Here is a 27,284-nt window from a genome sequence, read left to right as displayed (position 1 = left end):
GGTTTTTTTTTTTTTTTTTTTCCAGCAAGTCCATCAGTGGCCACTCCAGGCCACCTCCATTCTGGTTCATATATACTCCCTTCTTGTATGCAGGGCCCATAGGCCAGAACTTGTTCCTCCACCAATGTGACAGCCAAGCAAGGGCCCCAACCTTAGCACCCCACTGGGTAGAGCTTTTCATAGCCCTGGTACATAATCATAATGTGTAGAGGCATGACTTGCAACGAGGGGAGCAGGGACAGATGGCCACACCAGGGGCTACTTGGACATCAGTGGGGGCAAGGGAGAAGTTTCCATCTCTGGCATGTGCTGGTTAATTTCCAAGATATTTCAGGATGGAGGTGGTTGAGAAGCCCAGGTGTGAAGAGTTGTTAGAAGACAGAGTGGGTGTAAGGCTTCCTCAGACTGATGTCTATTCCTCCTTCTGAATATATGTCACTTACCATTTTTCCCTTGGGCTCAACATCTCCTGATCTAGTAATAATAATGACAATGATGTCTCTCACACTCACCTCACTCTCACAGCAGCCCCAATGGAGCCCCTCTCACAGATGAGAATTCCGAGGCCCACATTATTTGCTCAGCCTGTCAGCAGCCGTGCTGGCGCTAGAACCAAGGTCCTCCTCATACCGAGCCTTTTCTGTCCTTATAGGTCTGCCCTCTCCCATTAACTGCCCCAGCGCCATTTCTTTTCACTGGCTCTGCCTCTTCCCCCACTTCCTCCCTGCCCCCTGAGATGTCCATCCACAGACCTGTCTCCCAGGACTTGTCGGGTGGATGGATGCCTTATGTGGTTCAGTGAGGGCTCTGAGGACCTGGGTCTCACTTTATATCCTGAAGGGAGAGCCAGCAAATGAGCATCGTTGAGCTCATTCTGTCAGTGATGGTTTGGGGCTGGGCCTGTTCAAAGACGGGTTTGCATGAGCTTATGGTCCCCCCTACCCCTTCTAATGAGCCCTGTGTCACCTTTGCAAATCCACATGGTGGCCTTGGGAGGCAGGTGCATTTTCCCTCACTCAATCACCACCCCAACTTCATTAGATCCTCAGGACAGGCAGCTTTCCCAGCTCTGACGCATTCGGAAGGAGGCTGAAGGTGGTGGCTCCACATGCAAGGTCCCTGCATTCAATAGGTATTTATTGAGTGGTGTGAATCACTGAACAAATAAAGTCCAGTGAGTTCCCTGAGGTAATCGGGCAATGGTGGTATGATCACTCCTTAACCTGAAAATGATCTCTAGGCATGGACCATGGGCCAACACAGGCCTGGACTCTGAAGCAGAACCAATCCCAGCCTTAGGATTCTGGGCGCCTGGACTGTCAGCACAAAGGGAGTTTCCAGGTCATTAGGAATGTGGGGAATGAGGATGGCGTGGGTTTAGACAGGGAGGTGAGTCTTTGAGAATGCTCAGACATTGAGAAAAGCAGGCTGGTCGGAGGGCATAAAGATGGCAGAGGGAAGTGAGGAGGAAGCAGCCCAGATTGGAGGTGTAGTCTAAGAGTAGAGGTTGGCACAATGTTGCAAGGCCCTGTCTGTGGATGCTCAGCTGCTGCTCTGAGAAGTTTGAACTTGATCTGGCTGGCAGCGGGGAGCTGTCATGCCTGCAATCACACACACATACACATATACAAGTGCATCTCGTGACAATGTACTTTGGATAATACAGACTTGTGTGTGAGCATGAGTGTGCTTGTGCACACACACAAGGACCTTTATCCTGGCATCCATTCACAGAAACCAACAAGGTTAGGGGGCTACTTTAGTCCTCACTCTCAGGATCCTGTAGTGTACAGGGCTGTGGCCCACACACGCAAGTATAAGAGCAGACTGGGGACCCTCCCCCATCCGGGGTGCAGACTCATGTGGCATTCACAGACTTAATCCGCCGCAGTGAGGCCAGGGAGGCAGCATCTGTCACTTTCACAAACACAAGCAACGGAGTCTGAGAGAGACACATTCCACTTGCTCACAACTGCTTCAGAAACAGACGCCTGTACTGCACTGCCCCCCATGCCCAAAACAGGCACGGCCCCTCATGGCCCCCCACACCAAGCCCAGGCCGATACACCAAGTCACTCCTGCATTAAAGTGCACACACACACACACACACACACACACGAAGCTCAGCCCCTGACATTCCATCTCCCCATATGCACAACCGTATACTCAGGCACTCTGACTTTAAGCTAAGCTGCTGACTTCCTATCCCCTTATTCACACACAGACACACACACACACAGGCACAGACACAGGCACACATGCATACACACACACACACTCGTTTTGACTTAAAACATAGCTATAGCCATCCCACCACCGATACACATATACCTACAAGCGGACTTCCACACATACTCAAACACACAGCCTCACAATCCACCAGAACCACTGTGGCCAGCGGTCATTGAAGAATGACAGTCTGAGCAGTTTGCTGAGGGGAGGGTCGCCCTGAGGCATGGGCTGAGGGTCATACAACAGGGTACATCGGAATCCCTTGAGGAAAAGGTCAGGCCAACCCCAAGAGGGTTCCATTGGTCCGGACGGTTCTGCCAGGTAAGGGAGATTCAACAAATACAGGCCAGAGGCAGGAGCCGACTAATGGCCGAGGCCGCCGATGGCCGAGATGGCTGGCCAGCGAGGAGGGGAGGCTCGACAATTGATGTGACTCAGAGCTGGACAAATGATGGCGCATTTGGCTGAAGCTGGCTGGGGGGCCCATGACCAGAGACCAGGCAGCCATTCTCGCCTCAGCGGGGAAGGGGCCAGATTGAGCTCTGTTGCAGCAGGGTGGGTTTCCCAGCCTGGCTCCACGGTGCATCCCGCCTGCCGTTTGTGTCTTGGGGTCTTTGTATGTGTGTGTGTTTGTGTGCATGTGTGTTCATACATTTATCTGCAGTTGTCAGCGTGTGCCTACCTTTGTAGAACTTTGTGTCTTTGGGACTCTTGGTGTGCATCTATGTATGTGCCTTTGTGTGTGTGTGCGCTTATGCGTATATGTGTACATGCCCACCCACAAAGTGTTCGGGGACCTTTCTTGTTGGACTCTGTGCATTTTTGTGTCCATGTGTGCATTTGTGTCTATTGAATGTGTAGAAACCTTTCTTACTATGAGACGCTATGCACTCTTGAGCATTTGTATTTTTTTTTTTTTTTTTGACGTTGGGTTGAAGGTTAGGGTGGGGAAGAAGCGATGGGTCTGGCTCTGCACTCTGAGCCGTCCATGCATCTGGTGGCCCATGAGGCCGTCTTTGTGCATCTGTTTGAGCCTCTGTCTAGGTGTCGGCGGGTGTGGGCTTGTGTGCTTGCCTGTTTCAGAGTTTGAATATCTGTGTATCCACAGCAGCATCTCCCTCTGAGCATGGATGTGGGTGGAGTGGGCCAGACCAGGATGAGGGGGGCATCTCCCTGAATCTCATCAGACCTCTGGAGGGGGTCACACAACTCATGCTGAGCCCGGCTGGGACCCAGCAGCACGGCACAGTGCAGACCACCCCTCCTCCTCCTTTTCCCCCCATGACCTTTGAGCACAGCAGCCCCAAATACATATTTATCAGAGAGGCTATGGGGACCAGCCCCTCCCCCACCACTCCCCTCAGGGCCCAGCCTGCCTGGCTGTGGAGAAATTAACCTTGTGACACAGGAGCTCGCTGACACCCCGACCCCCTCCCCATCTGCAAGGCACATATGAGCAAGAGTGTGTGTGTGTGAGAGAGAGAGATAGAGAAAAGGTACTCATCCAGACTGGGAAGGCAGCAGCAGCTAGGGGAAGAAAGACACAGGTACACACACACGTGTTTGTATCACCCCTGGCGCGCGCGCACACACACACGCACACACACACACACGCACTCACTCGCCAAACTAGAGAGGCCACATAAGTCTTTAACAGATGCACAAGGCAAATACTGAAATACATAAGCATGCAGACACATGCAATGATCCTGCAAGAGACATACACAGATTCTGAAACACATGATAGCCATGTGCACCCCTGGGTCCTGAGACCCAGGTACCCATACTTTTGGTCAGAGATTCTCTAAGAAAATTCATAGATGCTAAACCCTGCAAATGCACATAGACATGTGTGTGTTTGTCCACAGAGTTGCCAAAATGGACACACCAGGTTTGGAAACAAGGATAAACACATACTCAGGCACAGGTATGAAAACCCAGATATCTGTGCAGGCACGTAGGTGCTGAGACCTCTCAGGGCAAAACAGACACCAAAACACCAGGGTGCTCCTCGTGTGGGGGTTTGTTTTTCAATAGAAAATGTATATATAGAAATACTAAAACATGGCAGCATCCCAGCCTGTATGCCCATGGGTGCACACCGGCCATGTTCAGAAATCCCACAGGGAGGCCACACGTGGTGACCAAAAGGGCCATGCCCTGAGTTATAGCACACAAACACCCCCCAGGCTAGCCTCATCCCCTTAAAGTGAAACAAAATAGGTAGATGTTCAAGTGTGAAAATGTGCATGGAATTAACGAACTCATCACATAGGTACTGAGCCCCTATAGGAGTCAGGCTCTATCTTAGAAGCTGAGGAAACAGTGGTTTACAAGACAGACCTGGGCCTTGCTCTCTAAGAGCTCCAAGCCAACAGGACCGGCACTGATCAGACCTCAGTGTATAGTTCGTTATAAATGGAGATAGCATCTGGTACGGAGAGGAAAAAGGGGCTACAGGAGGGCATCATGGGAGCACCTGGTTTAGATTGGTGGGCTAGGTGTAACATCTCTGAGGAAGTGACATTTAAGCTTGACATCAGACACAACATACAGATTCTAAATGTGTACACATATCCCTTCTGAAACTCACAGAGGCCACACAGGCATAAATAATGCAGCACTCAGATGCCCCTACCCTCACCCTACTATGCTGCACCTTTCCCTCTAGAAACTCCTCTGGCCTGTCCCTAGGTGGGAAATGGGATCCCTTCGCCTGGGGCTCAGATTCTGGGCTCTGGATGAGGTGCACAAAGCATTCGGGGGCAGTGCTGAGTAGGGAGCCCAGGAGGATTCACCAAGGAGGAGGCGTGGAGAGGGTGATAAGGTTATGAGAAGAAGGAAGGCAGACGATTCTCTAAATGGAGGTGCTTGCCTGGGCAAGGGCATGGACATGTGAACCAGCATAGACTGTTCCCAACAATCACGTGAGGCCCAGGGTCACGGGACCTTCAGGAGGACTGAGAGGAGACGTTACATGACTGGGAAGGGCTGTGAGGCTTGGGATTTATTCTGGGCGAGCCACATAACCACAAAAGAGTTTTAAGAAGGGACTAGACAGGGTGTGTGAGCCAGGTACCAAGTCTGGTCTCTCTGAGCCTCATGTGGGGGTGGGACAGGATGGGTAGCCCCTGGAGGAAGGGATCCAGTGAGCAGGCCACCAGTCACAAGGACTTCTGCTCTACCTGTCCAGTATGGGAACTCTGGTCAAGGCCTGGTGAGGGAGGTGGTACAGAACCACTTTCCCCTTGCTCCCAGCCCCATATCTTGGCCACTGCTACGATTTGCCCCCAAATGGAGATTTGCTAGGGAATGGGGGTCAGGAGCTATAGTCCCCCTTAGTTTCTACTGATGTTCTATTGATTTCTGAGCCTCCTGTGGCCAGGCCTGAGCTGCATGTCCGGTCACCCAGATGAGGCAGATCTTTCCATGTTCTAGAGGAGTCCTCAGTCTGGGGAGGTTGACCCTGACACACCCTGTCAAGGGACTCTGAGGGCTTACTGAGGGCTTCTTGGGCTTGTTCTTGGAGAATGAATGGGTCAGAAGGCTCCATAGGCTATATGGGCAATGGGTGAGGATGGAGCCTGGTTTTGTGAGGGTGAGACCAACCCATACCTGCCACAGAGAAAGCCTGTCATTTCTCCCATCATGCTTAGAACATCTTTCTTGGCCTGCAAACCCTGCATGAGCTAGCACCTGTCTGTCTATTCAACTTTTACTCCCTCCCTCCTGGCTCTGGAAGCTTAAGCCATTCTGGCCTTCTTGCTGTTCCTTAAACCTTGTTCCTGACCCAGGGCCTTTGCACTTGCTGTTTCCTTTGCCAGGAAAGCTCTCAAAACCTACCTTTTCTGATAGACCTTTCCTTTATGTTTAAAATAGCAGCTTTTTTTTTGGGGAGGGGGGTGGACAGAGTCTTGCTCTGTTGTCCAGGCTGGAGTGCAGTGGTGCGATCTCAGCCCACTGCAACTTCTGCCTCCCAGGTTCAAGCAATTCTTGTGCCTCAGCCTCTTGAGTAGCTGGGACTACAGGTGCGCACCAACACACCCACCTAAATTTTGTATTTTTGTAGAGCCGGGGTTTCACCATGTTGGCCAGGCTGGTCTCGAACTCCTGACTTCAGGTGATCTGCCTGCCTTGGCCTCCCAAAGTGCTGTGATTACAGGCATGAGCCACCACACCTAGCCAATAGCAGCATCTTTTTTTTTTTTTGAGACGGAGTCTCACTCTGTCGCCCAGGCTGGAGTGCAGTGGCCGGATCTCAGCTCACTGCAAGCTCCGCCTCCCGGGTTCACGCCATTCTCCTGCCTTAGCCTCCCGAGTAGCTGGGACTACAGGCGCCCGCCGCCTCGCCTGGCTAGTTTTTTGTATTTTTTTTTTTTTTTTTTTGAGACAGAGTCTTGCTCTGTCGCCCAGGCTGGGGTGCAGTGGCCGGATCTCAGCTCACTGCAAGCTCCGCCTCCCGGGTTTAGACCATTGTCCTGCCTCAGCCTCCCAAGTAGCTGGGACTACAGGCGCCCGCCACCTCGCCCGGCTAGTTTTTTGTATTTTTTAGTAGAGACGGGGTTTCACCGGGTTAGCCAGGATGGTCTCGATCTCCTGACCTCGTGATCCACCCGTCTCGGCCTCCCAAAGTGCTGGGATTACAGGCTTGAGCCACTGCGCCCGGCCAATAGCAGCATCTTGTAAGCCACTTTCTCCCTGCTTTATTTTCCTTCTTAGCTCTTAAATATATTTTCTTGTCTATCATATCCCTTCCTCCACTAGAAGGTGGATTCCACGATGGCAGGGACTTTGTCTTGTTCGTAGTTGTATCTCTAGTGTGTAGCACAGTGCCCAGAACACGATAAATGCTCATTGGATGTTTTGTCAAATGAACTGAAGCCGGATCCCCTGTCACCTACTTGCCCAATATATCACCTACTTGCCCAATATAATGGTGGAGGTATGTTGTCAGACCTCCACCTGTGTCAGACAAGGGTGGCAGAGCTCACCTTCGGGGGCTGCACCTATCAGTGCTGGAGGGGTACATTGGCAAGTGAGTCCACCTCCTACCTGAGCCTCAGAGCAGCCAGACTACAAAACCATCATCATCCTGGGCCTGTATGCTCCCATCCTGCACCCTCATCTCCCTCACGACACTCCCCTCACTCCAACCAACTCCTCCTTACTCCCATTGTCAGATCTGCTCACCCCCCCATGCATGCTGCTGCCCTTCCCCTCCTTCACCTCCAGCATACACTCTGATGGCCCCCGCCCCCAGACACAAAGGAGGGGAGACCACAGACTGTGGAGTCAGACACACCCGGCTTTGAGTCACATCACTCCTTTTAAGCCTCGAGTTGCCTTGCCGGCAAAATAAGGTTTTTGTCGGGATGAAGAGCAGTGGCACGTGTGATGATGACGCTAATAATAGCTGCTATTTATTGAGTACCTGCCAGGTGTTAAGCATTGTGCGAGGTGCTTTGAACTTTTTTTTTGTTGTTCATTTTTAAAAATGGAGGAAAAAAAAAAAAAGACTCTGAGCATGGAGTGTCCCCAGAGCATGAGACCTGGTGTCCGGTGCTGTGAATGACAAAAGTGAACATAGTCCATCTGCAGAGCTTACTGTTCCAGTGTGTGCACACACATACCCAAAGTGTCACACAAGTCAGGTGATGGGGAGCTTGTGCTCCTGTACTCGATGCTTTTCTGCAGAAGCCCCAAGAGATAGTTTGGGGGCCATTGCAGCAGCAACTCTCAGAGATAAGGGGCCATCCCCAGCCATCCTTAATTCCCCTTTACCAACCCATTGGGAGCTTTCATTGTTCATATCTGGATTGCAGGGCCCAGCATGGGATCTGGCCTAGAATTGGCCTCAGGAAATGCTTACTGAATGAATGAATGAATGAACAAAGGAATATTTTTAGCTGAGTATCTTCATTGCATTTGTTCATTTGCTCAGGTTACCAAGACATACCTTCTCCCTTCCCTACCCACCACCTTCACTTACTACCCACAGCATTTGTGGCTGCTGACGGTAGTACTGTTAATTTCTCCCACTCATTGACCCTTTTTTGTGTGTCAGGCCTTTTGCTAAGTTCCCTATAAGCATGGGCTTGTTGGCTTCTCACACCAGCAAAATGAGGCAGCTGTTACTATTATCTTCATGCTATGTTTGAGCAAACTGAGGCTCAGAGAGGTGAAGTGACTTTTGCCCAGGGCCACCACAGTGAGGAAGCGGCTGACCCCGTGTTTACCCACTGTGCTCTTCTGCCCCACAGAAGCGCACATTATCTCAGGAGTCTGCATGCACACTTGTTCTTGCAGTTGTCCCTCTCCCAGTAGTTGGATGGCACTACCCAGATCCAGGAGCCCAGAGCCCCAGCTTCTGGTCCCAGCTGTGTCATGACCAGTTGAGTAGCTCTGGGAAAATCCCTTCCCTCCCTCTGGGTCTTCGTTTTCCCTCCAGCAGTTCCTCCTGTCTGTAAGCCCTCAGCCAGTTTCCTGAAGAGGGGACAGGGGACTGTATTTGGCTTGGTGCTACCCCGCCCACTCTATTGAGAGCAGAAGTCAGAAGAGCCAGCTCTTCTCCATTCAGCAGACTTCAAATTCATTCACATTCTTGAGGGCACTGAACTCTGCTGGGTTTGGACATAAGGGAGGACATAAGACAAGCCTGGCTGGGAAAGGGAGAGGGGAGCGGAGAAACAGCACTCGTGGTGCCTCCACTGAGCACCAGGCCACAGTCTACCAATTACAGACAAACAATGTGAACGATGTGAACAAACGATGTGAACGATGTTCATTGTAGAAATAACAGAAAACACAGAAATTCAATGAGATGAGAAGAAAATGACCGTGATAATCCAGTTAAACGAACAACAAAAAGGACATTACCTTTTGCTGTCTTTTTTTTTTTTTTTTTTTTTTTTTTTTTGAGATAGCCTGTCACCCAGGCTGGAGTGCAGTGGAGAGATCTCGGCTCACTGCAACCTCTACCTCTGAGGTTTAAGCGATCCTCCCACCTCAGCCTCCCGAGTAGCTGAGACTATAGGTACATGCCACCACACCCAGCTAATTTTTGTATTTTTTTTTGTAGCGATGGAGTCTTGCTATGCTGCCCAGGCTGGTCTTAGACTCCTGGGCTCAAGTCCGCCCACCTCGGCCTCCTAAAGTGCTAGGATTACAGACATGAACCATTGCACCCTGACTGTCTGTCCTAGATAGCTTCCCCCCCCCCCAAAGGGGATTATGCCTATGACTTTACCCAAAGAATTTATTAAAATTTAGATACCTGGTACCCAAACTCAGATTTTTTTTTTTTTGAGACAGAGGCTCACACTGTCACCCGAGCTGAAGTGCAATGGCATGATCTCAGCTCACTGCAACCTCTGCCTCCCAGGTTCAAGCGATTCTCCTGCCTCAGCCTCCTGAGTAGCAGGGATTACAGGTGTCTGCCACCACGTCTAGCTATTTTTTTATATCTTTAGTAGAGATGAGGTTTCGAACTCCTGACCTCAGGTGATCCGCCTGCCTTGGCCTCCCAAAGTGTTGGGATTACAGGCATGAGCCACTGTGCCTGGCCTTTTTTTTTTTTTTTTTTTTTTTTTTTTTTTTGAGACAGAGTGTCACTCTGTCGCCCAGGCTGGAGTACAGTGGTACGATCTCAGCTCACTGCAACCTCTACCTCCTGGGTTCAAGAGATTCTCCTGCCTCAACCTCCTGAGTAGCTGGGATTACAGGCGCCCGCCACCACACCTGGCTAATTTTTGTATTTTTAGTAGAGATGGGTTTCACCATGTTGGCCAGACTGGTCCAAACTCAGAATTCTGATTTCTGTTCCAAATTTATTTATTTTTGGTGAGGGGAACCATCTGTATGTGTATTTTGTAAAAACGGAATGATATGCTACCTACTTGCTTATAACTTGCCTTTTCCTCTTCCTAACAACAGATTATGAACACAGTTTCCTTGTCAATAATTTTATTTCATGGTGTGAGCTGAGAGGAGTGTAAAAAAAAATTTATTTCAACCATGTTTTCAACAACTCTGCAGTCCTTCTTTGTATGGCCACTATACCATCATTTATTGTACCAGTCCCCACTCATAGGATATCTAGGTTGGTTTTATAATTATCCCCAGTTAACAGATGAATTATAATTATAATATAATTATCCCCAGTTAACAGATGAAGACATTGAGTCTCGAATGTGAAGCCTCTCACATGTGTGAAAAGCTAAGGCACAGTCAGGGGGAGCTGGGGACCGCTTGGGTGCCAGCAACAGTCCCTGGCCTCCCTCAGGGAGGGTCTGAGGGACCCTGAGAGGAGAGAGAAGCCTGGGTAGAGGAAGCCCCCAAGACATAAGACATGTGACGTGTCAGAGGGGAGGCAGGGGCCCTTGAGAAGGAGACCACCCTCTTCCAGGCCCCAGAACCAGGCGCGATGCTGGCCTCAGTCCTGCCCACTCAGGCTTCCCTCATCCTTCCGCTGCCCCCCTCCTTGAGCCCACTCATCGCCTGCTCCATCTTTGCCAGCTTATCAATAGGTTAAGTGGTCAGGTCAGCGATATTGACCATTTGATTAGGACCTTGTCAGATCAATCCCTGGCTCATCTTGTGGGCCTCCTCCCCTGCCCACACACTCCCTCCTGTTCTTCTGCTCCAGGGAGCAGGTGGCCACAGAAGCCTCTGCTCTCCCAACACAGCACCCCAGAACCGGGAGCCCCATGGCCCTTTGTGGGCCATTCCTGGTCCTCTGTTCAGGTACCCAGTTCCCATACCTTCTCCTTGCATCCACCTCTCTTACTCAGAGTCATTAGATCTTGTTTGCTGTATGTCCCCTGCTCCTCGGAGTCCAGTCAGATAGAGCTGTCCCCACTTGGCTGTGTGACCTTGAGCAAGTGACTTTACCTCTCTGAGCCTCCATTTTTCACAGCAGTGTCATGGGATGACACTCACCGAACAAATGTGAGATGCCGAGAGATCACACCTGCAGAGCAATGACCCAACCCTGGTGCATGACCAGCACTCAGGAAATGCCAGTACCGATGTGTCTGTGAGTGCCAGTGTTTCCATCTGTCCATCAGTGGGGTTGTATATGGGTATTCTGTGTCTGTGGGGGCAAGTGGCATCATCATTCTTAGGCCTGTCCCAAGCCCTAGCTTGGGACCACTCCCTGTGCTGGGCAATGCTTCGGACCCCCAAAGGAGCCAGGCCCTGCCCTGCCCTCAAGGAGCTCACAGTCTGCCACGTACGTGGCAAACTGACCCCAGGACACGGCAAACCATTATATACACCAGCTGAGAGGAGACTTGGGCCAGGACCAAACCCTGAGCTTGCTTTCCTTCTGTGAACACTGGAATCTACCCTTTATGTGGCACAGCTGCAGGAAATGTAGGCTTTGGAGTCAGACACATCAGGTTCAAATTCTGGCTCCCCCTCTTCCTGTGCCTGCTAACTGTGGGCCAGCTGCTGCCCCTCTCTGTTCCTCAGAGTCCCCATCTGTACAATGGGAGAAGACATCTTGTAAATAGCTCCCAGTCTTAAGGCACTGCTGGGAATACAGCTCCCAGATCCTATGGACTGTCTCTCTACTTGGAGGTGTTGTGTGCTTGGGAGAGGGGTCCTCTCCCCTCTGTCAGAGGGCATATTGGGGTTTGGGAACCCGGGAGATGGGATGAGAGTTGGAAGCAGATATGCCAGGGATGGTGCTGCCTATGAGCTTCACAGCCCCAGGTAGCAGAGGGCAGGGAGACTGAAGTGTGGGCCCTGCTGCAGGGAAGCCCAAGGTGGGGGTACTGCCTGGGGGAAGACCCCAGCCCTAAGGTGCTGTCTGACTCTGGCCCCCCCGAGGCCTGGGGATTCCCTCACCCGCCCCACCCACCATCACTTACACCAATATTGACGGTTAATGCCGTGTCGCCACCGTGTTCAACACTCAGCGCGGCTAATTGTTTTGACTGGGAATCGGCAAGGCGATTAAACGCCATCGATTTTGCCCTGCGCGCTGCATCGATTTTTAAATTTCCTATTGATCCCGGCCCTAAATCTCCTTAACCAAGACCTCACCGTGGAGATGACAGCCGCTGATTAGCTCCAGGGCGGGGGCTGGGGGGAAGCAGCCCCTGGGCGGGGAGCAACCCCAGCTCCTCCCTCCCTCCAGGGCCCAGGGGTTCTGGTCCCCTTCTGCCCCTGAAGATGAAGGCCCAGGGAGAGACAGGACAGATGGAAGAGGAAGTGGGGAAACCCTTGGCCCTTTTTACTCCCCTTTTGCTTCTTGTTTGGGCTTTTCCCTGGTCTCTCTGCCCCAGCTTCTTTCATTCCTCTCTGTCTATGTCTCCCCATCTCTTCTCTTTCTCTCTCCCCTTCCTTCTCAGTCCGTCTTTTTCTCTGTCCTCCTCCACCTCTTGAACTCTGGTGCCTCCCTTAATTCCTCACTCCTCCTTCCTGCAGGGCTGTGGAGAGGCTCAGCAAACCCTCTTTGGGGATGGGCCTCCTGACCTCTTGCCTACCTCTCTGTTCTCTCCATCTTGTACACAGGAGGTAGAAGGACCTTTCCAAAGGCAAACTGGATTGTATCCGTCTCCCTCTCCCTCTCCAACGAAGCCCTGGCTGCTTGGACCAGGCACTTGAGGCCCTGCAAGGAGCAGCCCCTGCAATCTAGAAGCCTCGTCTGTCCCCAGTTCTCTTACTGAACCCTGGACAGGCAAAGTCCTGGCATTCTCGTTCCTTGCACTTGGTTCTTTCTCTGACTAAAATTTGTCTTCCAGGTTTGGCTTGGGTGTTATTTCCTCCCTAAGTCTTCTGTGATCTCACCCAGGATGCCCGCAGCACCCTCTGCTTATTCCAGCGTGTTGGCATTGGCTCTTCCTTCTGTCTCCTCAACTTGCCTGTGAGCCCCATAATAGAACAGAGACCTTGTCTAATTCATCTCTGTCCCCTGCCACCCTTGATTCAGAGCCAGAGAAGCCTCAATATTTGTTGATGAACTAAATGCACAAATGAATGGACAAATGTACAAGTCAGAAATATCATTATGACTTTTATTTTTAATCTCCCCACAGCACAGAGGAACTTAATAATGAGTAACCCTTTCAAATTTCTGTCTCATTTTATCCTCCTAGCAGTCCTTTGAGATACACAGTTTAATCAATTAATTCCTCCATCCACCCACCCATTCACTCTGTCATCCGTTATGCACTAATTGAGCATCTCAAATTTGCCAGGCCCTCTGCCAAACACAAAAGCTACAAGACACAGTCCCTGCACTTTAAGAAGCTTCCAGTCTGATGGGAAAAACGATGTTCCACAGTGGCAGGTACCAGTATGCCCATCTATGAGATGGGGACACTGAGACTCAGATGCCAGAAGTGACCACTGAAGGCAACAAGTGGCTCACTGGACCTGAGTCCCAGGCACCTGACTCCACAGTTCGCCAACTGCAGCTCCTGATGATGTGACAGGAGGAGGGTTCCTCCACTGGAGGAATGCGGAATCCCGCATGAGGATGAGACGAATTCTCCAGGATGTTGACTGCATTCTCCTCTCTCTCCAGGTTCTCGACTGGACCGGGTTGGTGGCCTGAATGTATTAGCTTCGCTGCGTCTGCCCAAGAGGTAAGGACCACGGCCTCAGAGTTTTGCTTATTGATGCACCTTCTGTTTTCTCACAGAAGTCTCTGCTTTCCCATTCTCGTCTCTGTACTCACCCTGGGTGTGTTGCTGCTCTTCTCCACTCTGCCCACCCAGAGGTTAGAATGTGACTGCTCTGTTTTCACCCTCCACGCATCCTGTGACTTTCGGGCCAAACCAGTGGTTCTTGGTGTTGGTAACTGTGGGTGTTTCTGCTGATGAGTGTTAGGGCTCAGTAGGAGAGAGATAGGGGTAACTCGGTGGCTCAGATCACAGCTTTGGGGTCAAACACACCTATGTTCGAATCTCTTTTCCTGACTTCGCGGGACTTGGGAAAGTTGGAGCCTCCATTTCCTTATCTGTAAGTAGGAATACTAATAGAACCCACCTGAAGTGCCATCCTGAGAGCAAAAGGAGATAGAGGAAGAAGAACAGGTGGCTGAGTGATCCTGGGCATGGCTCAGTTTCCCCATATGTCAAAGGAAGGTAATTAATAGCATTTGCCACATGGAGGTGGCGTGAAGATGAAAGTACTTATTCACTGGAATCGTGTAGCTGGACAAGTGGGAGCTCAAAATATGGCTGGAAGCGTTCCCCTGAACAAAGAAGATTTTATGAAGCCCCTCCCTGAAGCCTACTGAGACTCCCAGGTAGAAGCCGTAGTTCTGCTGCTCACCTCTGTGGGAAGCAGGAGCTCTGGCCATTTGCCCTGGTGTTTGCTCCAGCTGGCTTGGTGAGGTCTTGGCAATGAGCATCTAGGGAGGAGGGTGGACAGGTCTTCTGGGGTGGGACAGCCCTCTTCTGCCACCCCTGTTCCCACCAGAGAAGTTTAACCCACAGGTCTCAGGACCCTGGGGAGGCCTCTGGGTGCCCTTGAAGGACTCCTACCCAGGAGTCCTCTGCTGTACCAGGAATCACAGACCTATTTTAAGAAGCAGATGGAAGCTGTAGCCCAGGGTTTACAACCCAGTATTGTAGGGACTGTGATGGACTGAAAAATGCATGAGGTGGGGGACTGCTTTTTAGCTCCTCTGACTGTTCTCATGCACAGATGCAACCTTGACTTGCCAGGGTTTCTGATTTTTCAAAAGAAGCCAGAATCCTAGACTTGTATGTGAAGTCTTCCAACCTTTAAATGTTGGCAACTAATGCAAAACTTCCAAAATCTCCTTGTGGTCCAAACCACATGTTTCAGGCAACCTTTGGCCCATAGATACCAAGTTTCGCAACAGTATAGAGCTTCTCCTAGGAAAACACATCCCTACATATACCCAGTTGTGCTACACTTTGGGATGATCACAGACCCCCTGAAGCTCATTCATGGACCCCTGTTATCGCTGAGAGTATTCGTTCCAGGATGTGTCATTTCTCTAGTGTGCTTTCTCCAGGGAACTGAAGTTGCAGCTTTTCCAGGAATCCTCACATCCTTGAAAAGAGAGTCAAGGAGTTTCCAGGTTGCAGAATTAGTTTGGGAGCTAGAGACTGGCTTTGAGGAATGTCTGAAAGTTAGGCTGAAGTAACAGAGGGGTTTAATTATGTTTCCAGTTGGTAGAGGTTACAGTTAGGTCTATGATTTCAGTTATTTATCTTCAAATAGGTGTTCATTAAATATCCATGATTTCACGGACATGTGGGTGACTGATTGGTAACTAGTAACAGGGCCGGTACATTCCAGTGAGGAAACTGATATTTATTAGAGGCCACCTTTGTGCGAGGGCCTGTTTTGGGCACTTTGCTTTTAATCCTCACTGCAACCCTGTGAAGTGGGCGTTGGCACCTGTTACAAGAGAAAGAAACTGAGGCACAGAGCGTGAAGGCAACTTGCCTAAGGCCACCCAACATGTAAGCAGTAGAGTCAGAATTTGAACCTGGGTTTGCCTGACCTTAAAACTCTCATTCTTTTACCTCACCAAAACCCACCCTAGTTTTTGGTATCTCCACAGTGCGGCAAATTTTTGTACTTTGGGAGTGAATTTGATTTCAGACACCACCTGAAGTCTGATTTAGCAGCAGCTCTGATGAATTTAGCAATGATAATACTGGGGCCACTTGTTGGTCTTTCAGTAGAAACTGGAGACAATTATACACTAGAGAGACGCTTTGCTGATGGAGTTTGTAAACTGGCCTTGAAGGCTGTTGCCAAAATATCAGATGGTTCAAGAAAAAGTTCAGCCTCCTGAGGAGACATCTTTGAAGGAAGCCATACTCTTTTAGGTGTATAGTTTTGTTATGAAACAACTACAATAAACATCGCCCCCACCTGCTCTGTCTTTCCTTTATAGCCACACTTGGAAGGTGAGTGATGCCCCAAACATGTCTGGAGGCCCTCAATGCTCTGTGTGGGAGCTGGAGCTCCAGGATGAGCGAGAGATCCCCTCCCAGCCCTGGGGTCGTGGTTGCCTCTGCTGCCCGCACTCCCATGTGACTCCCCCTCCTCCTCTCCCTTCTGGCCCTTCCTCCAAATCTCTTCCCACCCATGCCAGGGCCTTCTCTCCACTCTGGGTTGACTTTACTTCTCTACCTCCTCAGCTCTCCATCTAAGGCTCCTCAACTCTGAGGGCCTTTCCTGACCCCTGGGCCGGATGACGCCTCCTTTTCCCTCCTGAGCACTATCACCATATCTGATTATATTCTGTATGTTTAATGTCTGCCCCCAGAAGCCACTGGGCAAAAGGACCTCTCTGTTTGTCTAACACGTCTGTCTACACTCAGTCCCTGGCACAGTGTAAGTGCTCAGCAAGCGTGAGTTGAATGAATAAATAAGTGAGCAAACAGACACATCAGCGCAGATCCATCCATTTATTCCTTCAACCAACATTTTCTGGGATTCCTTGTGTACTAGGCCTCGTGCCACCATCTGGAGATGCAGAGAGGCGGGAGACCCATGTGGCCTTTGAGGGGCTTTCAGGCTGGTGGGGGCTCAGGCACAGACACCACCAACCTGAACCAGGGGACTGCAGGATGCTGGGTTAGGGGAGAGAGGGGATAGACTGGTCGGCCTAGGGGGTCCTCAGGAAGTCTTTGGGGGTAAGGAGAGAACTCCTGAAAGGTAAGGAGAAGCCGAGGGCTAAATTATGTTTCGGGTGGATGGGAAGGGGTGTGGACTGACTGGGTTCCTACTCACTATTGGGGACTGTGGATGCTGACCTGGCCTCAGAGTCCTCACAGCCAGCTACAGTCCCCTGGGCATCTGGTGCCCTCCAAGTGCCAGGGCAGGAGCAGGGCTGTGGTACCACTTTGTCTCTCCTTCCCTTCTGTCCTTCCATCCTTCCATAAAAAGACACAACGGACTTCAATGTGGAGTGGTCCCAGGGCTACAGAGGTAACTCAGATATAAGCAGCAGGGATGTGCCCCAGGGTGCTGGCACACCCCGAGGGGAGTCCTGAATGCCTCGGAAGCAGAAGCTTCGCTCTAGGTGAGCGGCTTTCATCCTGGGCTGGTGAGGTGATGTGGAAGGAACAGAACTCAGGGCTGCATGAGGAGGATGTTTAGCCACACATGAGGACATTCTCCCACGGCCAAGAGTGTAGGTGTGGCAGGGGGCTGCCCTGGGGTCGGAGGCGCAGGCCTTAAGGGCAGTTCAGGTTCTGCAGACAAGCCGAAGAAGCCAGGGGGTGACGTCAGGGACTTGTCCGCATGCCCCAGGCCCAGTCTGCCTCCTTCTGAATTGCACCCCTGGGAGCTTTGGCTAGGGGAATAGGGTGTGTGCTGTTCCAGATGTGGCTTGAAGGATGACTGGGCTGGGACAGAGCTTCAGTGTAGAGGCCGCTCTGGGATGCTGGTGGGCTATGACTGTGGGGTGGGACCCATAGGGTGGTCTGTAAATGGCAGCTGTGTGATCTGGGTAGTGGGCAGGGGCACTACTCGCTGGATGTGGAGTCCAGATGTGAGGGTCTGTTTACCACTCTGGGGTGCTGGGAGGTGGCAAGAGATTGCTTGATCCTTTTGGCTGCCTGTGCTCTGTCACTGGGTGGGTGGAGACAGCTGTGGACTGGGAATATTTGTCAGCCATGGGGTGGGGATTGTAGATGCGTAGGAGGTAAAAATGGCTTGCATCTCTGAGCTAGTTCGGGGACCAGTGGGTCCCTGGAATCCCTGACAGTCCCACAGCAAATGAAGGTCAAGTAGCCACCATCCTAGTAAGCATGGAGCCCCAGGTGCCGAGAGCAGGCACTTGGCTCTGACTTCAAATAGAGAGACATTCCTCGGGGCTCTTCGAAGCACTGGTGAGGGCTGGTAGGCAGAGAGAAGGCCTCAGAGAACAGCCCTGGATGTTTTCAGCTGTGCTTGTTAGAAATCTTGATGCGTGCCCCACCCCCACCCTGCAGTTGTTGGGCTCACGCTGCCCTACCGGGTCTCTGCTCCTGGCTTTCCTTCCTTTCCTCTTCCTCTCCCTTTGGCTCCAGCCCCAGCATCATCTTTCTTCTTTTTCTCGGTCTTCATTATAGGTCTTGGCCTCTCCATTCCTCCCTGGTCACCTCCTTTTTCTCTGAGCTGGATCTCTGTGTTGAGTGTTGCCTGTGGGCTGAGTCTTAGCTTTTGTCTCCAGAGAGAGCCACACTGAGATCTGGAGATTGGGGAGATCCAGAGATCGGGCCTGGTATGGGTACGAGGCAGGGGAGGAAAGAGAGGAGGAAAAAAGGTGATTGAGGGAAAAACAAGAAAGGAAGTATTTACCCACTCCTGGCACTCCAGGACAGCTTGAGGTCCTTTACACAATGATCCACCTTTGCGTTTCTCAGACTCTCAAGCAATCCTCCTTCCCCAGCCTCCCATGTAGCTGGGACTACAGGCTAGGACCACTGTGCCCAACCTTGCTTTTCTTGGGGATGAGGTGGATAGGAGGGCCAGAGGGATTGTCTGAGAAAGGGGAATCCAGAATACACCAGATGGGAGTGGAGGGAGAGGAAGACCCAGAGAGCAAGCACAGAGAAACACAGAGAGGGGAATGGAACAATGGAGAGGAGCAAAGAGGAAGAGGGAACAGCAGAAAAGTCAGAGGCAGGAAAGCAGAGTGAGGGACTCAGAGACAGAAAGGAACAGAGAGAAAGAGGGAGCGTGCTTGTGAGCTGAGTGAGTGAGAGTGCGTCAGAGAAAGATGAAGGCAGCTGGGATGAAGGCAGGGGACAATAAGAAAGAAAAAAACAGTTCGGGGCAGCTGCAGCTGAGGCAGGTGGGCAGGACTGTGGGGCAGGAAGGAAGGACCTCACACCTGGCCCCTACCCCCCAAGCTGGCCATGCCTGGCAGAGTACGAGGAAATTGGCCAAGGCTCTGGTGTGTGTGGACTGTGTGTGGAGGTTGAGGTGGTGGTGTGTGGTAAGGAGGAATGTACTGCTCTCTCTGCCCCTGTGATCAGGTCCCAGTTGGCTCTGGCTGGTCCCTGAAGCTACCTGAGATCATCCCTGTCCATTCATCCTGTCCCCTCCCCACCCTGGCTCACAGGGACTCAGAGGAACATGGAAAAGGCTTGAGCATCCCTGACTTCTGGCCTGGGGAATGGGGAGAAAGGGGTGTGTGTGTGTGTGTGTGTGTGTGTGTGTGTGTGTGTGTGTGAGAGAGAGAGAGAGAGAGAGAGAGAGGTCGGTCACTTTGGACATGGTCCCCTTTCAGCTTCTCTCTAGCTTTGCCATCTCAGAGTCTCTAGTGCGTTACCAACTCCCCTCCACCACTATCTGCCGTCTGCCTTTTATCTCTCTGGTCTCCTTTCTGTCTCTCACTTTCACTCAGCCTTTCTGTTCCTCTCTGTGCATTGCCCCCTTTCTAGTTCTCCCTGCCTCTGGCCCCCGTTCTCTCTTTATCTGCGTCTTCTCTCTGTGTGGCTCCATCACTGGGTTTTCCGCTCTGTTGTGTGCTCTTTCTCTGTTTCTCTCTCCGTCTCTCCAGTCTCTGTCTCTGTGTCTCTCTGTCGTGCTCTCTGCCTTTGCCCTTCCTCTGCTCTTTTTCTCTGCCTTTGCCTCCTGGTTTTGGTGTCTGTGTCCCTTCTAGTCTCTTTCATCTTCTGTCTCTGCTTCTCTGTGCGTCTCTCTGTGTGTCCCTCTGTCTCTCACTCTGCCATTCTCTTTCTCTTGTCGTCTCTCGGGGTCTCTGGCTGTCCATCCCTGCCTCTGTGTGTGTCTCTCTCGCTCCCCCTCCCTGCCCCCCCTTTTTTTCCTGTTTCTAACACCCACACTCACATCCTACCTCTGGAGTAATTGCTTTTGTCTGGGTTGGACTGGACTTGTGGTGGGGGGAGGGCGGGGGGAGCGGGTGGCGCTGGGGGGGTTGGGAGGGACGGAGGTCGCTTGGTGGAGTTGAGGTGGCATCCACCAAAGCAGGGGTGTTGAGGAGCAGAGCTACAGCCTGCCCAAGGTGTGGGGGGGTGGGGGCCTGGGCCCATCCTGGCAGGGGTCTGGGGTCTCTGGCAGGGAAGGGAAAGAAGGCAGGCAGGCCCTGACATTGGGATTTGGAGATGATGTAGTGATAAAACAGGCTAGCCAGTGTCTCCGTGGCAGCCCCTGCTGCCTCGCCACCCTCCCCCACTCAGAGACTCAGAGTTGTAGCCTCTACACACACACACCCTGCCATGTACACCGAGTCACCATGACACACACAGGGACACACCCAGAGCCTCCAGCCCACTTGTGGAAACACAGTCGACCATCGGCACACAGGGACACACAACATCACATAGACACACAGAGAAACCACATGGACTCTCCGACATTCATGAGGAGAATGCGCTTCCAGTACACACAGAGACCACCGCGCAGATCCCTGAAGCACACACAGCTGCCCACAGGCACAGGCACGGGTCCACACGGGACCCATGGAGGCTCGCGCATAGCAGCATCGGTGCTCAGACACACTCTGGCAGGGGCACGTGCACGCCAACACACACAGGCTTCCAAGAGCACATGGGAACACACAGCTACCCCATTAACTGGGGACAGAGGAGACAGATCCCTGAGGTGCTCCTGGGATACATCCCCAAGGGACAGACAGAGACATAGGGATACCCAGGGTCAAGGAAACACTCATGGAAGTGCATACACAGCCACCCAGTGCTCCTGGGACACATCCATGAACTCATGGTCACACACAGACATGACTCAAGGGCCAAGACGCTCGGGTATGTGCAGTCCCAGAATCTCCCAGCAGAGCCTGAGGACACATGCACACCCTGCGTCCATGGTAGCTTGCACACCACAGACCTCTCGCTGGAACCTCCTGTCCGAAGCCACACAAGCCTCCCACCCCCACCACACATGTGCAGGCCAGACCCTGGGGTGAGGCCAAGGCAGCTTCTACCCATAGGGACCCAAAGGCGGGGCAGCCGGCAGCTCTGTGGGTAGGCGCAGGCTGGCCTGAGGGGTTGCCCCACTGTTCTTTGCGTCCATTCACCGTAGGCTACTCCAGCACCCCCCAGACTTTCCCCTGCCTCACGGACTCAGGACAGTGTCTCTCTGGACCCGCAGGTGCCCCCTGCCCACCTCCCAGAGCTCTGTCCGTCACACACCTTCAAAGGGCCCCATCTACCTGAGCTGCTCCCAATTGAGGGGATGCCTGCTTTCTCCCAGGGGGCTTGTCCCTCAATTTATCCCAGCCCCCTACCTGAAACTGTGGCCCCCATCCCCATCTGCTTCCTTGCCCACTCCCATACTCACCCCCTCTCCCGGCTGTCCAAGCTCTCAGCCTCCCTAAGCTCTCCTGCTGTAGGGGAGTGGTGGGGGGTGCCTGGCCCCTCAGAGGCCTGGGTAAGGGGTACATGATGGTGGGGGACCTGGGTGCGGCTCCAGGAAAAGGAAGCAAGGCAAGCAAGGGAGAGAGAGAGAGGCAGAGGCAGGCAGCCAGCCAGCCGGCTTTATATCCCTGCCGTATTGATCCACCATGTCACAGCCCCGGTCGATAGCCAGCCGAGAAAGAGAGAGGGAGAGAAGGGAGGGGAGGTTTGGGGGAGGGCAGCCGGGACCCCTATAGTCCTTGGCCCATCTGGGGCCTTCTTGGCAGGCTGTGGGGGCATGTGTGAGCCCATCCCACCCCCTCCAAAAGAGGCCCGCCTTATCCTCCCCCTCTTCCTCTTGGCTGCGGCCCTCTCAGCCAAGAGCCACCTCAGCCTTCATAGGAGAATTTAAGTACAGAAGATCTGCCTGTTTCCTTCTGTCTCTTTGGAGGCTCCTTATCCCTGTGTGCATGGGGGCTCACAGCTGTTCATTGCCTCAGCTACCCTTTGCGCCCCACAGTTGGGCTTTGTGGATGGGAGGCCCTGACGCAGTGTTATGGGTGGATTGTGACCAACCAGAGTGTGAATCCTCCTCCTTCCCTGTGGCCATGGGCCACATTTTCCCAAAGGGGAAAACTGAAGGCTTCTTCCCCAGCCACCACGAGCCAGGTACTCAGGAGCACCCTGTCTATGTTGGTTTCCCGCCCTTTCCGACGGACGTTAAGTTTCTTCCCACAGCTGTGCCAGGCCAGTGCTCGAGGTCACATTTAGACATTTTTTCTGGCTTCCTCCCCTGCCCACTGGCTTAAGAGAGGAGAACACTTAGCCGCATTTTTTCCTCAGCCTCCTCTTCCCTCTCCATAGAACCTTCTACCATCTGCCCCCACCAAACCTCCCCTGACCTGGGTGGGGAACGGCAGGAAAGGAAGATGTCTTCCCTTAGTAGGAAGAGAAGTGAGGGGCGAGACTCTGGGACAGCGCTGAGAACCCTGGGCCTGGGCTGTCTCGCCTCTCTGGGCCTCAGTTTCCCCCCACCCCCATCCGACCCTGCCCAAGCTGGAAGGTCTGTATGGCTCTGAGATCCGTAGGGATTGGTGCAGATGGGAGGCAGGGCCATCCAGAGGGTGAGCACAGGGCCAGAGGGGTGCCTGTTGCCCCTCCCTCAGCCAGGACTGCCCGGGTCCCAGGTGCGTCCCCCCAGCCCCCAACTCCCCAGGGCTCCAGTTCTTTGTCTGTCCAGATCCTCCTCTCCTCCCAGCCCAGCCTCCGAGAGGTTGAGGAATCACCTTAGCCTTGACCCGAAGGGGAGGGCAGAGGAGGGGCAGGCGGCCCCCACCCCCGCCTTCTGCCCATGGCCATCCCCACAGCCCCTCTCCTCCCCGCTTCCCTGAGTACCAGGCCATCCCGCCAGCATCAGGCCGATGCTCCCTTTGTTAGGAAGGGGGAGGGGAAAGAGACAAGCTGAGGGGACGTGGCCTGACCCCCGACCTCTCCCCCTCCCTCCTCCCATCTGGGTCCCCAGGGGCTCAGAGCCCCCTTGACGGACAGTTCTGACCATCAGCCAAATGGCTCCAGGACTGAGCAGGGGGCCAGGTAGGGGGGAGGGGAGGAAGGCCTGGCCAGGGCCCTCAGCCCACCACGGATATTTGTGTGTGGGTGCTCTGAGGTTGGAAGGAGGCCCCTAGGAGGGGTGGCAGGGGGAGATGGGCACCCACAGAAGACAGGCTCTAGGAGGAACCTGGTTGGATTGGGGGATACAGAAGCAAAGTGGGACTCATCCCAGAGCCAGCAGTTCTGGGCACCCTGTGGATAGGGGCCTGGCCCAGGCAGATGCCCCCACCCCGCCCCCACCCGGCCTGCGGCATTGGGAGTGCAGTGAGTTTTAAAAAAAATTAAAAGAAAAAAAAAAAAAAAACAGGAGCAGGAGAAGCTGGGGGAAAAAATATATAAGAAAAAATATAATAAGAACTAAGCGGTGGCTGCAGGAGAGAGAAAGGGCAGGAGGCGGGGAGGGGGGTGCAGGGGGGAGGGCGGCTCGGGCCCTGGTCGCTGCGAAGGCCGGCCGCCGGCCTCTGCGCTGAGCCCTCCGCGTCCCCCCTGCCGGCCCCCTCCAGCCCCGATCGATCCAGTTTCTTGGCAATAAAGCATTTTTATTGTCAGCTGCCCTGAATGCCAAATGTGAGCCTGGTCCTGCTCCCCCCCACAACCTGCTTCCTCGCCACCCCTCCCCCAGCCCTCTCTACCCCCTCCCCTGCCATTCCCCCCACCGCAGGATCAGCATCGTCCATCACCAAGACCCCCTCCTCTTCCTCCTCATCCATGTCAGCTGCAGTGCCCGCACATCTTCAATAATCCACCAAGCCCTCCACCCCCCATCTAGGCCTCTGTGCTCCCTTCCCTAACCCCAAACCTGCAGAGGAGCAGAAAGGTGGTCACGGGATGGGTGGTCTTGGGGGGCACAAGGATGGGTAGGAGGAGGTATGGGAGGGTGTTGGGGTCGCCAGGCAGGGAGACGATGGCCACAGGTTGAGGGAGGCATTGGCCAAAGTCAGGATAGCCAAAGCCTGTCCCTTAGCAGCCAGCAAGGGACAAGAACAGTAGGGTGTCTGTGGGGACCAGTGCCTGGAGAGGGGAGACAGGCTGCAGCCCCTCTGCCCCTGGTTACAGCACTTCAGCTCTCAGTCCCCCAGGACCTGTCTCTGCTCCTTCCACACTGAACTTGGCCCTTTTCTTTGGGAGGCAGCTGGGTGTAGGAGAAGAGAGAGGGCCGGGAGCTGGACACCTTCCCATGCATCAGTCTCAGCTCTGCCCAGAGCAGTCCCTTCAGGGATGGGGATGACACCACACACCCTGCTGGACTGCTAGTGTGAGGGGCAGAGGAGAGGGTGTTGGGAAGCAATTTACAGAAGGCCCTGGTGGCCCCATGTCAGCTTGCTCTTTCCCCTCCCTCCCTTTTTCTTTTCTCTCCTGTTTTCTTTGTCTCTCTTTCTGCTGTTCTCTGTCTCTGCCTCTTTATCTGCATCTTCCTGTCTCTGTCTCTCTGTTTCACTCTGACTCTCTTTCCTTTATTGCTGCCTCTCCCTCCAGGGATTTAAAAACCTCCATATACTTCTCTGTTCTACCTTGATAGTCCCCAGTTACTCTTTCCCTGCACCCCTCTTTTCTCTGTCCTGCTGCATGCTTTTCACTCTGTCTTTTTCTACCCTGCTTGCGCCCCACATCCCTTGTCTGGCCCCATCTCTCTTGGTTCATCTCCCCTCCCACAGCCATAGAAAGAAGCGGAGGCTCAGGTCCTTGGAACATCAGCAGAACATGCAGAAAAAGGGTCTTAAGCCCCTCTTCTTTCTCTTGGCAGTGTCAGTGCCTAGGGGAGTTCAAACAAGTCTACTGGGAACTGAGGGGTGGGGCCTGTCTGTCTGCCACAGACGAGCTGTGTGGCTTTGCTCAAGTCATGCCGGCCCTGAGCCTTGGTTTCCCCTGAAAAGCGAGCTGCTCCAAGGGTGTTTACAGCCTCCCCTGTGGATTATATTGCCTCGAAAGCCCAGGGTCCTCTGTATCCTAGGGAGGGAGTTCAGGGCAGGATCTTCACACTGGGAAACATGGTTGCCCCTCTTCTCACCTTCTCATGGTGTCTTGGGAAGGTGAAGCTGCAGACGTGGGCAGGTCTAGGGTGCCGAGATTTTTCCTCTCCGTCTGGGCGGGAGAGAGGCCCGACCAGGGTCATGCTTTAAGGAATATGGGGCGTGGATTCAATACGCCTGGGTCCATGTCCATTGTCAGCTCCCCAGAGCAGGGGCCGTGACATCACTGGTCCCTGATACATTGCTTGCCACACATATGGGGTTCAAGGGACATTTGTGGAGCAAGTGAGGAAGAACCCGTGCAACAGTATGGGCTGGGGCGGGGCCGGGCCAGTTGGGGAGGAGTAAGTCCTGAGTAGGAGGCACAGTGGGAGGAGCAGAGGGGTTCAGACATCTTTGGGTTGAATTGAGGAGAAGTTGACAGATGGAGGCATTTGGAGGAGGAGGAGGATCTCAGGATGACCCTGGGTGTCCTTTCCAAGCCTCTCTCCTTCACCTAGGACCAGTCACCTCCACCTCACACCAACAAGCTCTGCATTAGTGCAGCTTTCACAGTTCCCCACCTCTGGCCTCACAGCTACCTGGTTTGCGGAGGGCAGTGAGGATCTCTGTGTTAGAGAGATCCCTCTGACATAGGAGATCGGCATTTGTGTTTCAAAGGTGTGTGCAGACCCACGTATTTACCCACATGCTATGTGCTTGCTTATGCCTGAAACAGTGCTTACTTTTCACCAGTTATGAATTTTTTGGCATTACCATCAAACAAAAGTTTTCCAAGTAGTACAAGGCCTTCCTAATAGAAGACAGAAAGGTCCCTCTGGGCCATGTGGGAAAGGCCAGGGTGTGAGCATAAGAACTAGGCGTCAGCTGGGCCAGGGCTGGGTGGGTCTTGGGTTGGAGATGAGGTTGGCAGGATCAGCTGAGGAGTATAGGATTCGGGCCAAGGCCAGGAAACCTGGAAAGAGGTGAGGGCTTTGGGGGTGAAGGATGAAGAAGGGGGCAAGAGATCAGGGGATGCTTCTCCTGCAATGACCATTTCACCACCTCCCTGGCTGCCTGAGGAAGGGCCACCTGGACAGGGGCTGCTCTTTGGAGTTCAGAACATGTACAGGTTTCCCACTGCCTGCCTTGAGAAGGCAACTGGGCACAGATTTGGGAGTCCCTTTCCATCTGGCTCCGGCTGCCCCTCCTGTGAGTCCTCTCTGACTGACCGCTAGCCTCTTATCATCCTTCGCTCATGCTGTTCCCTCACTGGAAGCGGAACCATTCTGGCAGCTGCTTATGGACTGCCTTCTGTGTGCCCGGCTCTCAACCTGTGCTCCTGCTGACCTCCGACCACCCTAGGCTGTAGGCATTTTCATTATTCCCACTTTGCAGATGGGGACATTGAGCCTCAGAGAAGGGAAGTGACTTGCCCAAGGTCTCTAGACAGTGAGAGGCAGAGCCAGGACTGTGATTCTGGCTGGCCCTCTGCATTGATTCCATTCATGTTTGTCAACAGCCCACTGCTAGGGGTCAAGCTCTGTTGGAGATGCTCGGGAAACTTGCCTGCCTTGGTGTGAGGGGTACAAATCCCGGCTCTTCCACGGACCCACCATGACACCCCGGGAAGGGGGCTCCTCGTGTCTGAGCCTTATTTCCTCCTCTGGGTCATAACTACTACCTCATAGGGGTCAGGGAAAGGGGAAATACAAAACGCAGTGTCACCTGACAAATGGCCATGCCCCTTCCTGTTGTTCTTCTCCTCTCTGACTCCTACCCATCCTCTAGGTTCCAGGTCTTTTAAACTTTTATATTTGTAGAGCACTTTTTCCCAACGCACTGTCAATATTCATTGACTATTTGGATCCTCACCACTAACTTTTAAAGGAGGAATTATTATCTTGATTTTATAGAAGTGGAAACTGAGACTTTGAAGACTTAAGTACTCTGCCTCAGGTGCTTGTCGCTATGCAGGATCCATTTAATTCATTCATTCCACGTGTCTGTTGAGCACCCACTATGTGCCCGGCATTTGTTGGGCACTAAATATGTAGCAGGAAGCAGAACCAGCACAGCGTATTTTCATGGAGTTGACAACTAGAGAAGATGCAGATCTTTCAGTGTAAACATCAATCAAATACAAAATCAGAAACTGATAAGTCTGTCCCAAAGAATAGAC

At 52.9% G+C, this 27,284-nt stretch overlaps 2 protein-coding genes and 1 long non-coding RNA gene across 9 annotated transcripts in view; 1 reads left to right on the top strand and 2 right to left on the bottom strand.

Annotated features, from left to right (window-relative positions):
* Positions 1-27,284, bottom strand: part of LOC144337526 (uncharacterized) — a 211,581-nt gene that overhangs the window by 23,808 nt on the left and 160,489 nt on the right. The gene's annotated exons all lie outside the window — the stretch shown is intronic.
* Positions 1-27,284, top strand: part of POU2F2 (POU class 2 homeobox 2) — a 109,182-nt gene that overhangs the window by 24,622 nt on the left and 57,276 nt on the right. For all 7 annotated transcript variants that reach the window (XM_077982987.1, XM_077982974.1, XM_077982977.1 and 4 more), the window contains exon 2: positions 13,766-13,826. The gene's annotated coding sequence lies outside the window, so the exon portion shown is untranslated. The remainder of the gene's footprint in view (positions 1-13,765; positions 13,827-27,284) is intronic.
* Positions 16,622-21,657, bottom strand: LOC144337554 (uncharacterized). The gene is made up of 2 exons (XR_013410761.1): positions 21,487-21,657; positions 16,622-18,439 (listed from the first exon to the last, which is right to left on the bottom strand). It is a non-coding gene; the product is annotated as an uncharacterized LOC144337554 (long non-coding RNA).

Source organism: Macaca mulatta, chromosome 19 (assembly GCF_049350105.2).
Source record: "Macaca mulatta isolate MMU2019108-1 chromosome 19, T2T-MMU8v2.0, whole genome shotgun sequence".
NCBI lineage: Eukaryota > Metazoa > Chordata > Mammalia > Primates > Cercopithecidae > Macaca > Macaca mulatta.
This window is presented reverse-complemented; position numbering and strand designations above follow the sequence as displayed.